The sequence below is a fragment of the Cetorhinus maximus genome, chromosome 2 (genome assembly GCF_964194155.1).
Source record: "Cetorhinus maximus chromosome 2, sCetMax3.hap1.1, whole genome shotgun sequence".
In the NCBI taxonomy this organism is placed as follows: domain Eukaryota; kingdom Metazoa; phylum Chordata; class Chondrichthyes; order Lamniformes; family Cetorhinidae; genus Cetorhinus; species Cetorhinus maximus.
The window spans coordinates 225,677,595-225,694,154 of NC_135880.1; positions in this window are offsets into that span (position 1 = coordinate 225,677,595).

Sequence of the window (16,560 nt, forward strand, 5' to 3'; positions counted from 1 at the left end):
ATTCGGTAAGTGATTAAGGTTTATTCTATTCCCAAGGCTCAAAATAGTATATTTTGAGTAAGAGGTGAGAGGGAGAGGATAAAAGGTGAGGATGGAGAAGCCCACGTGCAGTGAGACCAGCAGCGGAGAAACATCACAAACCACAACGTTAAACAAGTGCAGGGAAAGCAGCTGATTGGTGAGTAGGATTGGTGAGTATTTCTAGTCTTTAAAGTAAAAGTAAGGTCTTTAGTTTGTGTGTCGGTCTCTAGTCTTTGTTTCTCTCTTTTTTAAAAAAAAGCTTGTTAAGTATAAGATTGATACTGGTGTAAAATAATTACAATAAAGGGAAAAGAGCAGGAATACTAGAGTAATTAATTAATAAATTAAATTAAATACAATAGTGATGGCAGGATGGGTGATGTGTTGCTGCTGCAGCATGTGGGAGCTACCAGACACCAAGGTGACCCACAGTGAACACATCTGTACCAGGTGTTTACAGCTTGAGGAACTTCAGATCAGAGTTGAGGAGCTGGAATCTGAGCTGCGGACATTGCGCCATATCAGGGAGGGGGAAAGATACCTGGACACTTTGCTCCAGGAGGTGGTCACAGCCCTAAGATTAGGTAATTCAAATTTGGTCTGTGATCAGGGACAGGAGGGTGTGACTGCGGGTGAGGCAGGTATGGGGACCCAGGGGGTAGCGTATGAGGAGCCTTGACACCTACAATTGTCTAACAGTTACAAGGTTCTTGCAAGCTGTGTGGATGAGAGCAGGGAGGATGAGTGAACTGGTCAAGGCACCATGGTACAGGAAGCCATTCAAGTGGAGAGAGGAAATAGGAATGTGGTAATGGTCGGGGACAGTATAATTAGGGGGTTAGATACTGTTCTCTGCAGCTGTGAGTGTGAGTCCCGAAGGCTGTGTTGCCTGCACAGTACCAGGATTAAGGACATCTCCTCAGGGCTGGAGAGGAACTCGGAGTGGGAGGGGAGGGATCCAGTTGTCATTGTCCATGTTGGTACCAACGACATTGATGGGACTAGGAAGGAGGTTCTGCTGAAAGAATTTGAACAGTTAGGAACTAAGTTAAAAAGCAGAACCTCCAAGGTAATAATCTCAGGATTACTACCTGATCCACAGGCAAACTGACATAGGGTAAATAAAGTCAAGGAGTTAAATGCGTGGCTCAAAGATCGGTGTGGGAGGAATGGGTTTCCGTTCATGGGGCACTGGTATCAGTACTGGAGTAGAAGGGAGATGTTCCGATGGGACGGGCTTCACTTGAGCCGGGCTGGGGCCAGTGTCCTGGCGAATCAAATAACTAGAGCTGTAGAGAGGGCTTTATATTAAACACGGGGCGGGAGTGTTCTGGAGAGGGGATAAGTAGGCTTACAAAACTAAAGGATATGGCAGCATTGCAGGGCAGCTTTTTGGTAATGATACCCAGAGTGTGACAGGAAGGGACAGAGTGTACAAACATAAAAAACAGCAGCAAATAGGGTCAAAGGGGGAAAAAATGATTTAAAAAGGCAAAATTAATGGCTCGTTACTTAAATGCACATAGTATTCAGAGCAAATGAACAAATGAATTAACAGCACAAATAGAAGTTATTGGGTATGATCCATACAGAAACATGGTTACAAGGAGATCAAATTGGGAACTAAATATTCAGGGGTGTGTGACTTTTCAAAAGTACAGGCAGGGAGGAAAGGGTAGTGGGGTAGCTTTGTTAGTACGAGGTGGAATATGTACAATATCAAGAAATGATCCTGGATCGGAAGATGTAGAATCCATATGGGTGAAAGTAAGAAATAATAAGGGGAAGGCAACACTGATGGGAGTAGTCTATAGGTCCCCCTACGGTACCTATACTGTAGGACAGAGAATAAATCAGGAGATAATGAGGGCATGTAAAAAAGGCAATACATTAATCATGGGTGAGTTTAATCTTCATGTAGATTGGGAAAATCAAATTGGCAGAGGTAGCCACGAGCAAGAATTCATGGTGTGTATTTGGGACTGTTTCCTAGGACAATATGTTGTGAATCCAACTAGTGATCAGGCTATTTTGGATCTGGTAATGTGTAATGAGGCAGGTGTAATAAATGACCTGAGTACAAGATCCCCTTGGAGATAGTAAACATAATATGGTAGAATTTAGCATTCAGTTTGAGAGTGAGAAACTTGGGTCAGAAACAACTGTGCTAAACTTAAATAAGGGTAATTACAAAGGGATGAGGGCAGAGTTGGCTGGAGCGGACTGGGAAAGGAGTTTAGCAGAAAAGACAGTTGATGAACAATGGCAGACATGTAAGAAAATAGTTCATGACTCTCAACAAAGATATATCCCAGTGAGGAAGAAGGATTATAGGAAGGGGATAAACTAACCAAGGTTAACCAAGGAAGGATAGTATCAAATTTAAAAAAAAACATGCAATGTGGCAAAGATTAGTGGTAAGTTTTAAAAGCCAACAAAAGATGACCAAAAAGATAATAAAAAGAGGGAGAAAATAAACTTTGAGGGTAAGCTGCCAAGTAATATAAAAACAGACAGTAAGAGCTTCTTTAAATATGTAAAAAGTAAGAGTGAGGCCAAAGTGAGCATAGGCCCCTTAGAGAATGAGGCTGGGGAAATAATAATGGGAACCAGGAAATGGCAGAGGAGTTGAATAAATACTTTGCATCAGTCTTCAGGGTAGAAGACACTAATAACATTCCAAAAATACTAAATAATCAAGGGGCAAAAGTGAGGGGGGGAGGGGGGGAGGAAATAAATATAATAACTATCACTAGAGAAAAAGTAACAAAAACAAAAATACCTGGAAAAACTCAGCAGGTCTGACAGCATCTGCAGAGAGGAGCATAGTTAACGTTTCGAGTCCGTGTGACTCTTCAACAGAACTAAGGAAAAATAGAAACTAGAGAAAAAGTACTAGGGAAACTAATGGGGCTAAAGAATGATAAGTCCCCTGGACCTGATGGGTTGCGTCCTAGGACATTAAAGGAAGTAGCTATAGAGATAATGGATGCACTGGTAGTAATCTTCCAAGAATCCTTAGATTCTGGAAAAGTCCTCATATCAGCCTTAAAAGACCTGCCCCTTATCCTGGTTCTAGACTCACCCCAGCCAGGCGAAGAATTTTGTAAGTTTCAATGAGATCACCTCTCATTCTTTGAAACTCTAGACAGTACAGGCCCAGTTTCCTTAATCTCTCCTCATAAAACAATCCCGCCATCCCAGGGATTAATCTGATGAACCCCTGTTGCACTCGCTCCATGGCAATTGTATCCTTCCTTAGGTAGGGAGACCAAAATTGTGCACAATACTCCAGGTGCAGTCTGGCCAAAATTCTATAAAACTGCAGCAAGGCATATGTCTTTACTCCTGTTCTCAAACTGCCTTACAATGAAAGCCAACATATCATTTGCTTTCCTAATTGCTTATTGCATCTTTAGCTTTCAGTGACTCATGAACAAGGACACCCAGATCCCCTTCGGACATCAACGCTCCCCAATCTCTCACCATTAAAAATATATTCTGCCTTTCTCTTTTTCCTACCAATGCGGATAGCTTCACCCTTATTCACATTCCATTCCATCTGCCACATTCTTGCCCATTCACTTAGCCTGTCCGAGTCCCCTTGAAATCTCCCTGTATCCTCATCACAACTCACATTCCCACCCAGTTTTGTGTCAACAGCCAATTTGGAAATATTACCTTCCACCCCCTCATCAAAATCATTTCCACAGGTTGCGGACGGTATGTACAGCATTTTAAATATTTTGTGTATTTCTCCGATGCTGTAAGGCCCCCTTTTTGTTGCTTTTTAATATGTATTATCTTTATACTTGTGTCAAAGTGTAAAAAGTTGTGAGGTGGACCAACATCCTGAGGTCAGAACCAGGTGGTAGGAACATGGAGTGCGGGGGACATCGGACAAAGGGAGAGGATTTTCAACCAAAGGCTTCAACTGTGAGGCTTATATGGAACTTTAAAAAATGAAGTCTGGACAAGGATACACACACGCACAGGCGTGCACACAGGCACAGGCACAGGTGCGCGCACAGGCACGCGCACGTCACTGGGTGCGGTGGATAACCACCAGACACCCCGATTACAGAAACTGACCGAGACAATGGTCTCTCGGGGATGTGTGAATAGCTTTTCTCCTGTCTCACTGAGATCCAGAAATCACATCCATTGCTGGCGGGAGCTGGTGATGGCCCTGCTGAGAGCAGGAAATGGCCACACACAGGATTGAGAAGCCAATGACTTGATTGAAGACATTACCTTATATGCCAAGAGACCAGGGTCAGAAAGGGGTACAAAGCCACAGCTCCCAAGGATATTTGGGCTACAACCAGAAGGTGTCATTTGGTCAGGTCATTGGAGGTTGTCTGGAGGAACTTGTTCAGCCTATCGACCACCCAGGATCGAGCTCCTGCACACAGCTCTTACTGAACAACTGGTGTAGTAAGTATCTACCATTGCTAAGTGGATTGAATATTTTTAAAGGCAGAGCGAGATAAATTCTTAATTAACAAGGGGGTGAAAGGTTATCAAGGGTAGGCGGGAGGTTACAATCAGATCGCCCATGGTCTTATTGATAGGTGGGACAGGCTCGAGGGGCTGAGTGGCCTAATCCTGCTCCTAATTCGCCTGTCTGTATGATTCGATGTTGCTTCTGGAAGTTGTAAATTGTTTCAATGAAAGACGAGGAGTTCTCCCTCAAACTTATGTTGACCGCGATCAGAAATGAGTGTTTAGTTTAAGGGAGACTTTCCATTAATTTTAATGGCCCCAAAAATCACAGCAGGAAGGATATAATTTCTCACTAGGTATTTCCTGTGTCTTATTTTAAATCACAGGGAGATTAGCCTAAATGCACGAATGAGAGAGTGGTCATCGCACTATAGAAGTTCCAAGAGAACCTGGTGGTTATTCCAGAGATTCTGCAGTGATATGAATCTCACACACTGACCAATAAACTGTGCCCGAAACCCAAGGACAGCACAAGATTCATAAACATTTCCATTCAGACACAGATCACAAACAAACCTGACCAGCGGACACCGCGATCACCACATTAACCAGCAGAGATTTGTACAGCCTTTCAGAAACTGTGCAGACTGGACAACCCACTCAGTATCTACACCAGGGGAACAAGGGTCTCAAACACACACACCCCCACCCCACAAACAGGGAGGGGCAGGGGAATGACCGCCCCCGGTGGGGGGAGGGGGGGGTGGAGACACAGGGGTATGGGGGGGGGGGGGGGGGACACAGGGGTATGGGGGGGGGGGGAGACACAGGGGTATGGGGGGGGGGGGGAGACACAGGGGTATGGGGGGGGGTGGAGACACAGGGGTATGGGGGGGGGGGGGGACACAGGGGTATGGGGGGGGGGGGGGACACAGGGGTATGGGGGGGGGGGGAGACACAGGGGTATGGGGGGGGGGGGGAGACACAGGGGTATTGGGGGGGGAGACACAGGGGTATGGGGGGGGGTGGAGACACAGGGGTATGGGGGGGGGTGGAGACACAGGGGTATGGGGGGGGGGGGAGACACAGGGGTATGGGGGGGGGGGAGACACAGGGGTATGGGGGGGGGGGGAGACACAGGGGTATGGGGGTGGGGGGGAGACACAGGGGTATGGGGGGGGGGGGAGACACAGGGGTATGGGGGTGGGGGGGAGACACAGGGGTATGGGGGGGGGGGGAGACACAGGGGTATGGGGGTGGGGGGGAGACACAGGGGTATGGGGGGGGGGGGGGGAGACACAGGGGTATGGGGGGGGGGGGGGGAGACACAGGGGTATGGGGGGGGGGGGAGACACAGGGGTATGGGGGGGGGGGAGACACAGGGGTATGGGGGGGGGGGACACAGGGGTATGGGGGGGGGGGAGACACAGGGGTATGGGGGGGGGGGACACAGGGGTATGGGGGGGGGGGAGACACAGGGGTATGGGGGGGGGGGACACAGGGGTATGGGGGGGGGGGACACAGGGGTATGGGGGGGGGGGAGACACAGGGGTATGGGGGGGGGGGGGGGGAGACACAGGGGTATGGGGGGGGGGACACAGGGGTATGACCCCCTCCCCCGTTCAGGGGATTTACCAGTCGGCGGGGGGGGGGTCCCGGCCGACCCTCGGATTTTAACGAATGGATTTTGGGATCGGACTCTGCAGAGATTTAATCCTGAACTCAGTCAAACTCCCTGTCCCGCTCCCGGTAAAACGCTGCTGGGAAGTTGGAAAACTTTTACCCCAACCCCGGTTATTAGAATCATTCACACCGACACTTCGGGCAAACTTTTAAAACTTTGAACCCGCGGAGGGTCTTGTCCTGGGGAATGAGAGGGTGTCTCCTGGGCTGGAATGCACTGGGTTTGGGGAGGGTGAGGTCAGTGGGCTGGGGGTGGGGTGGGGGTCAGTGGGCTGGGTGGGGGGGTCCTGTTCTTACCAAGGTGGAACTGGTCAGTGGTTTTGGCCAATCCCAGCTCCTGGTCCAGATCCATGTCCAGTAAACAGGTTTTCAAATGTTGATCCATCTCAGTCTCAATCCCTGACTGTCCTTTTCTCTCTCTCCCTCCCTCACTCTCTCTCTCATTTACTCCTGACCCAGTCAATGACCATTCACAACACCTGCTTAACTTGCAAATTTTTTAAAACCTCACAACGACCTCTTGTTGTGAAATTCAGGTTTTACAATAAGCAGAAGACCAGAAACAACAATTTCAATTAGAAAGTCAATTCCAATCAAAAACAACCAAAGTTTGGTCAAAATAAAACAGTGAATGTTCGAGGAACAGAATCCAGATTCAGTGACTCTACTTCCTAAGTCTCCCAACCTGTAGTGCAGTGAGGAGGGGGTAACTGCAGGGGGCGCTCTCAGTGCAGTGAGGAGGGGGTAACTGCAGGGGGCGCTCTCAGTGCAGTGAGGAGGGGGTAACTGCAGGGGGCACTCTCAGTGCAGTGAGGAGGGGGTAACTGCAGGGGGCGCTCTCAGTGCAGTGAGGAGGGGGTAACTGCAGGGGGCACTCTCAGTGCAGTGAGGAGGGGGTAACTGCAGGGGCCACTCTCAGTGCAGTGAGGAGGGGGTAACTGCAGGGGGCGCTCTCAGTGCAGTGAGGAGGGGGTGACTGCAGGGGGCGTGCTCAGTGCAGTGATGAGGGGGTAACTGCAGGGGGCACTCTCAGTGCAGTGAAGAGGGGGTAACTGCAGGGGGCGCTCTCAGGGCAGTGAGGAGGGGGTAACTGCAGGGGCCACTCTCAGTGCAGTGAGGAGGGGGTAACTGCAGGGGCCACTCTCAGTGCAGTGAGGAGGGGGTAACTGCAGGGGCCACTTTCAGTGCAGTGAGGAGGGGGTAACTGCAGGGGGCGCTCTCAGTGCAGTGAGGAGGGGGTAACTGCAGGGGGCACTCTCAGTGCAGTGAGAAGGGGGGAACTGCAGGGGGCGCTCTCAATGCAGTGAGGAGGGGGTAACTGCAGGGGGCACTCTCAGTGCAGTGAGGAGGGGGGAACTGCAGGGGGCGCTCTCAATGCAGTGAGGAGGGGGTAACTGCAGGGGGCACTCTCAGTGCAGTGAGGAGGGGGTAACTTCAGGGGGCGCTCAGTGCAGTGAAGAGGGGGGAACTGCAGGGGGCGCTCTCACTGCAGTGAGGAGGGGTAACTGCAGGGGGCGCTCTCAATGCAGTGAGGAGGGTCTGACAGAAGGGGGCGCTCTCAGTGCAGTGAGGAGGGGGTAACTGCAGGGGGCGGTCTCAGTGCAGTGAGGAGGGGGTAACTGCAGGGGGCGGTCTCAGTGCAGTGAGGAGGGGGTAACTGCAGGGGGCGCTCTCGGTGCAGTGAGGAGGGGGTAACTGCAGGGGCCACTCTCAGTGCAGTGAGGAGGGGGTAACTGCAGGGGCCACTCTCAGTGCAGTGAGGAGGGGGTAACTGCAGGGGGCGCTCTCAGGGCAGTGAGGAGGGGGTAACTGCAGGGGACGCCCTCAGTGCAGTGAGGAGGGGCTGACAGAAGGGGGCGCTCTCAGTGCAGTGAGGAGGGGGTAACTGCAGGGGGCGGTCTCAGTGCAGTGAGGAGGGGGTAACTGCAGGGGGCGCTCTCGGTGCAGTGAGGAGGGGGTAACTGCAGGGGCCACTCTCAGTGCAGTGAGGAGGGGTGACTGCAGGAGGCGCTCTCAGTGCAGTCAGGAGGGGGTAACTGCAGGGGGCGGTCTCAGTGCAGTGAGGAGGGGGTAACTGCAGGGGGCGCTCTCGGTGCAGTGAGGAGGGGGTAACTGCAGGGGCCACTCTCAGTGCAGTGAGGAGGGGTGACTGCAGGAGGCGCTCTCAGTGCAGTCAGGAGGGGGTAACTGCAGGGGGCACTCTCAGTGCAGTGAGGAGGGGGTAACTGCAGGGGGCGCTCTCGGTGCAGTGAGAAGGGGGTAACTGCAGGGGACGCCCTCAGTGCAGTGAGGAGGGGGTAACTGCAGGGGGCGCTCAGTGCAGTGAAGAGGGGGGAACTGCAGGGGACGCTCTCAGTGCAGTGAGTAGAGGCTGACTGAAGGGGGCGCTCTCAGTGCAGTCAGGAGGGGGGGTGACTGCAGGGGGCGCTCTCAGTGCAGTCAGGAAGGGGGTGACTGCAGGGGGCGCACTCAGTGCAGTCAGGAGGGGGGTGAATGCAGGGGGCGCTCTCAGTGCAGTCAGGAGTGGAGTGACTGCAGGGGGCGGTCTCAGTGCAGTCAGGAGGGGGGTGAATGCAGGGGGCGCTCTCAGTGCAGTCAGGAGTGGAGTGACTGCAGGGGGCGGTCTCAGTGCAGTCAGGAGGGGGGTGACTGCAGGGGGCGCTCTCAGTGCAGTCAGGAGGGGGGTGACTGCAGGGGGCGCTCTCAGTGCAGTCAGGAGGGGGGTGACTGCAGGGGGCGCTCTCAGTGCAGTCAGGAGGGGGGTGACTGCAGGGGGCGCTCTCAGTGCAGTCAGGAGGGGGGTGACTGCAGGGGGCGCTCTCAGTGCAGTCAGGAAGGGGGTGACTGCAGGGGGCGCTCTCAGTGCAGTCAGGAGGGGGGTGACTGCAGGGGGCGCTCTCAGTGCAGTCAGGAGGGGGGTGACTGCAGGGGGCGGTCTCAGTGCAGTCAGGAGTGGAGTGACTGCAGGGGGCGCTCTCAGTGCAGTCAGGAGGGGGGTGACTGCAGGGGGCGGTCTGTCTCAGTTCAAATTGCAAAATATCCAATCAGTAAAAAGCTGAAAAATCACATATTCAAAAATAAGGGAGTAAAGCCTCATGACAACAGTGACACACACACCAAACCCACACTGAGACTACACACACCAAACCCACACTGAGACGACACACACCAAACCCACACTGAGACCACACACACCAAACCCACACTGAGACTACACACACCAAACCCAAACTGAGACTACACACACCAAACCCACACTGTGACTACACACACCAAACCCACACTGAAACTACACACTCCAAACCCGCACTGAAACTACACACACCAAACCCAGACTGAGACCACACATACACCAAACACACACTTAGACTATACACACCCAACCCACAATGAAACTGTACACACCAAACCTACGCTGAAGCTACACACACCAAAACCACACTGAGGCCACACACACCAAACCAACACTAAAACCACACACACCAAACCCACACAGAGACTACACACACCAGACCCACACTGAGACTACACACACACCAAACCCACACTGAGACTACACACACCAAACCCACACTGAGACTACACACACCAAATCCACACTGAGACTACACACACCAAATACACACTGAGACCACACACACCAAACCCACACTGAAACCACACACACCGAACCTACACTGAAACTACACACACATCAAACCCACACTGAAACTATACATACACAAAACCCACACCGAGACCTCACACACCAAAGCCAAACTGAAACCACACACATCAAACCCACAATGAAACTACACACACCAAACCCACACTGAGACGATACACACACCAAACCCACACTGAGACGACACAAACCAAACCCACACTGAAACTACACACACATCAAACCCCCAGTGAAACTACACAAACCAAACACACACTGAAACTACACACACCAAACCCACAGTGAAACTACACACACCAAACCCAGACTGAAACTACACATACCAAACCCACACTGAGACTACACACACACCAAACCCACACTTAAACTACACACACCAAACCCACACTGAAACTACACACACAACAAACCCACACTGAAACTACACACACATCAAACCCACACTGAAACTACACACACCAAACCCACACTGAGACCACACACACACCAAACCCACACTGAAACAACAAACACCAAACCCACACTGAAACTACACAAACACCAAACCCACACTGAGACTATGCACACCGAACCCACGGTGTAACTGTAGACGACAAACCTACACTGAAACTACACACACCAAACCCACACTGAGACCACACACACATCAAACCCACACTGAGACCACACACACCAAACCCACACTGAAACTACACACACACCAAACCAACACTGAGACCACACACACCAAACCCACACTGAAACCACACACAGCAAACCCACACTGAAACTACACACACACGAAACCCACACTGAGACCACACACACCAAACCCACACTGAAACTACACACACACCAAACCAACACTGAGACCACACACACCAAACCCACACTGAAACCACACACACACCAAACCCACACTGAAACTACACACACACCAAACCAACACTGAGACCACACACACCAAACCCACACTGAAACCACACACACACCAAACCCACACTGAAACTACACACACACGAAACCCACACTGAGACTACACACAAAACCTGCACTGAAACTACACACACCAAACCCACACTAAAACCACACACACACCAAACCCACAATGAGACTACACACACACCAAACCCACACTGAGACTACACACACTAAACCCACACTGAGACAAAACACACAAAACCCACACTGAGACTACACACACCAAACCCACACTGAGACCACACACACCAAATCCACACTGAAACTACACACACACCAAACCCATACTGAGACCACACACACCAAACCCACACTGAAACCACACACACCAAGCCCACACTAAAGCAACACACACACTAAACCCACACTGAGACTACACACACAAAACCCACATTGAGACTACACAAGCAAACCCACACTGAGACCACACACACAAAACCCACACTGAAACTACACACACAAAACCGACAGAAACCACACACACCAAAACCACACTGAAACCAGACACACCAAACCAACACAAACTACACACACCAAACCCACACTGGAACTACACACACCAAACGCACACTGAAACTACACACACCAAACCTACACGGAAACTACACACACCAAACCCACACTGAAACTACACTCACCAAACCCACACTGAGACTACACACATACCAAACCCACACTGAGACTACATGCACACCAAACCCACACTGAGACCACATACACCAAACCCACACTGAAACCACACACACCAAACCCACACTGAAACCACACACACCAAACCCACACTGAAACTACACACACACCAAACCCACAGTGAGACCACACACACACCAAACCCACACTGAGACCACACACACCAAACCCACACTGAGACTACACACATCAAACCCACAGAAATCACACACACCAAATCTACACTGAAACTACACACACCAAACCCACACTGAAACTACACACACCAAACCGACACTGAAACTACAAACACCAAAGCCACACTGAAACTACACACACACCAAACCCACAGTGAGACCACACACACACCAAACCCACACTGAGACCACACACACCAAACCCACACTGAGACTACACACATCAAACCCACAGAAATCACACACACCAAATCTACACTGAAACTACACACACCAAACCCACACTGAAACTACACACACCAAACCGACACTGAAACTACAAACACCAAAGCCACACTGAAACTACACACACCAACCCACACTGAAACTACACACACCAAACCCACACTGAAACTACGCACACCAAACCCACAGTGAAACTACACACACCAAACTCAAAGTGAAATTATACACACCAAACCCACACTGAAACTACGCACACCAAACCCACAGTGAAACTACACACACCAAACCCACACTGAAACTACACACACCAAACCCACACTGAGACTACACACACCAAACCTACAGTGAAACTACACTCACCAAACCCACACTGAGACTACACACACCAAACCCACACTGAAACTAGACACAGCAAACCCACACTGAAACTACACAAACCATACCCACACTAAAACCACACACACACCAAACCCACAATGAGACTACACACACACCAAACCAACACTGAGACCACACACACCAAACCCACAATGAAACTACAAACACCAAACCCACACTGAAACTACACAAACACCAAACCCACACTGAGACTATGCACACCGAACCCACGGTGTAACTGTACACAACAAACCTACACTGAAACTACACACACCAAACCCACACTGAGACCACACACACAGCAAACCCACACTGAGACCACACACACCAAACCCACACTGAAACTACACACACACCAAACCAACACTGAAACCACACACACCAAACCCACACTGAAACCACACACAGCAAACCCACACTGAAACTACACACACACGAAACCCACACTGAGACCACACACACCAAACCCACACTGAAACTACACACACACCAAACCAACACTGAGACCACACACACCAAACCCACACTGAAACCACACACACCAAACCCACACTGAAACTACACACACACCAAACCAACACTGAGAACACACACACCAAACCCACACTGAAACCACACACACACCAAACCCACACTGAAACTACACACACACGAAACCCACACTGAGACTACACACAAAACCTGCACTGAAACTACACACACCAAACCCACACTAAAACCACACACACACCAAACCCACAATGAGACTACACACACACCAAACCCACACTGAGACTACACACACTAAACCCACACTGAGACAAAACACACAAAACCCACACTGAGACTACACACACCAAACCCACACTGAGACCACACACACCAAATCCACACTGAAACTACACACACACCAAACCCATACTGAGACCACACACACCAAACCCACACTGAAACCACACACACCAAGCCCACACTAAAGCAACACACACACTAAACCCACACTGAGACTACACACACAAAACCCACATTGAGACTACACAAGCAAACCCACACTGAGACCACACACACAAAACCCACACTGAAACTACACACACAAAACCGACAGAAACCACACACACCAAAACCACACTGAAACCAGACACACCAAACCAACACAAACTACACACACCAAACCCACACTGGAACTACACACACCAAACGCACACTGAAACTACACACACCAAACCTACACGGAAACTACACACACCAAACCCACACTGAAACTACACTCACCAAACCCACACTGAGACTACACACATACCAAACCCTCACTGAGACTACACGCACACCAAACCCACACTGAGACCACATACACCAAACCCACACTGAAACCACACACACCAAACCCACACTGAAACCACACACACCAAACCCACACTGAAACTACACACACACCAAACCCACAGTGAGACCACACACACACCAAAACCACACTGAGACCACACACACCAAACCCACACTGAGACTACACACATCAAACCCACAGAAATCACACACACCAAATCTAGACTGAAACTACACACACCAAACCCACACTGAAACTACACACACCAAACCGACACTGAAACTACAAACACCAAAGCCACACTGAAACTACACACACACCAAACCCACAGTGAGACCACACACACACCAAACCCACACTGAGACCACACACACCAAACCCACACTGAGACTACACACATCAAACCCACAGAAATCACACACACCAAATCTACACTGAAACTACACACACCAAACCCACACTGAAACTACACACACCAAACCGACACTGAAACTACAAACACCAAAGCCACACTGAAACTACACACACCAACCCACACTGAAACTACACACACCAAACCCACACTGAAACTACGCACACCAAACCCACAGTGAAACTACACACACCGAACTCAAAGTGAAATTATACACACCAAACCCACACTGAAACTACGCACACCAAACCCACAGTGAAACTACACACACCAAACCCACACTGAAACTACACACACCAAACCCACACTGAGACTACACACACCAAACCTACAGTGAAACTACACTCACCAAACCCACACTGAGACTACACACACCAAACCCACACTGAAACTAGACACAGCAAACCCACACTGAAACTACACAAACCATACCCACACTAAAACCACACACACACCAAACCCACAATGAGACTACACACACACCAAACCAACACTGAGACCACACACACCAAACCCACAATGAAACTACAAACACCAAACCCACACTGAAACTACACAAACACCAAACCCACACTGAGACTATGCACACCGAACCCACGGTGTAACTGTACACAACAAACCTACACTGAAACTACACACACCAAACCCACACTGAGACCACACACACAGCAAACCCACACTGAGACCACACACACCAAACCCACACTGAAACTACACACACACCAAACCAACACTGAGACCACACACACCAAACCCACACTGAAACCACACACACCAAACCCACACTGAAACTACACATACACGAAACCCACACTGAGACCACACACACCAAACCCACACTGAAACTACACACACACCAAACCAACACTGAGACCACACACACCAAACCCACACTGAAACCACACACACCAAACCCACACTGAAACTACACACACACCAAACCAACACTGAGAACACACACACCAAACCCACACAGAAACCACACACACACCAAACCCACACTGAAACTACACACACACGAAACCCACACTGAGACTACACACAAAACCTGCACTGAAACTACACACACCAAACCCACACTAAAACCACACACACACCAAACCCACAATGAGACTACACACACACCAAACCCACACTGAGACTACACACACTAAACCCACACTGAGACAAAACACACAAAACCCACACTGAGACTACACACACCAAACCCACACTGAGACCACACACACCAAATCCACACTGAAACTACACACACACCAAACCCATACTGAGACCACACACACCAAACCCACACTGAAACCACACACACCAAGCCCACACTAAAGCAACACACACACTAAACCCACACTGAGACTACACACACAAAACCCACATTGAGACTACACAAGCAAACCCACACTGAGACCACAAACACAAAACCCACACTGAAACTACACACACAAAACCGACAGAAACCACACACACCAAAACCACACTGAAACCAGACACACCAAACCCAACACAAACTACACACACCAAACCCACACTGGAACTACACACACCAAACGCACAGTGAGACCACACACACACCAAACCCACACTGAGACCACACACACCAAACCCACACTGAGACTACACACATCAAACCCACAGAAATCACACACACCAAATCTACACTGAAACTACACACACCAAACCCACACTGAAACTACACACACCAAACCGACACTGAAACTACAAACACCAAAGCCACACTGAAACTACACACACCAACCCACACTGAAACTACACACACCAAACCCACACTGAAACTACGCACACCAAACCCACAGTGAAACTACACACACCGAACTCAAAGTGAAATTATACACACCAAACCCACACTGAAACTACACACACCAAACCCACAGTGAAACTACACACACCAAACCCACACTGAAACTACACGCACCAAACCCACACTGAGACTACACACACCAAACCTACAGTGAAACTACACTCACCAAACCCACACTGAGACTACACACACCAAACCCACACTGAAACTAGACACAGCAAACCCACACTGAAACTACACAAACCAAACCCACACTGAAACTACACACACCAAGACCACACGGAGACCACACACACACCAAACCCAAACTGAGACTACACACACCAAACCCACACTGAGACTACACACAACAAACACACACGAAAACTACACACACCAAACCCACACTGAGACTACACACACCACACCCACAGTGAAACTACACACATCAAACCCACACTGAGACTACACACAACAAACTCACAGTGAAATTACACACACCAAACCCACACTGAAACTACGCACACCAAACCCACACTGAGACTACACACACCAAACCCACACTGAAACTAGACACAGCAAACCCACACTGAAACTACACAAACCAAATCCACACTGAAACTACACACACCAAGGCCACACTGAGACCACACACACGAAACCCACACTGAAACCACACACACCAAACCCACACTGAAACCACACACACCAAACCCACACTGAAACTACACATACACCAAACCCACACTGAGACTATACCCACCAAACCCACACTGAGACCACATACACCAAACCCACACTGAAACC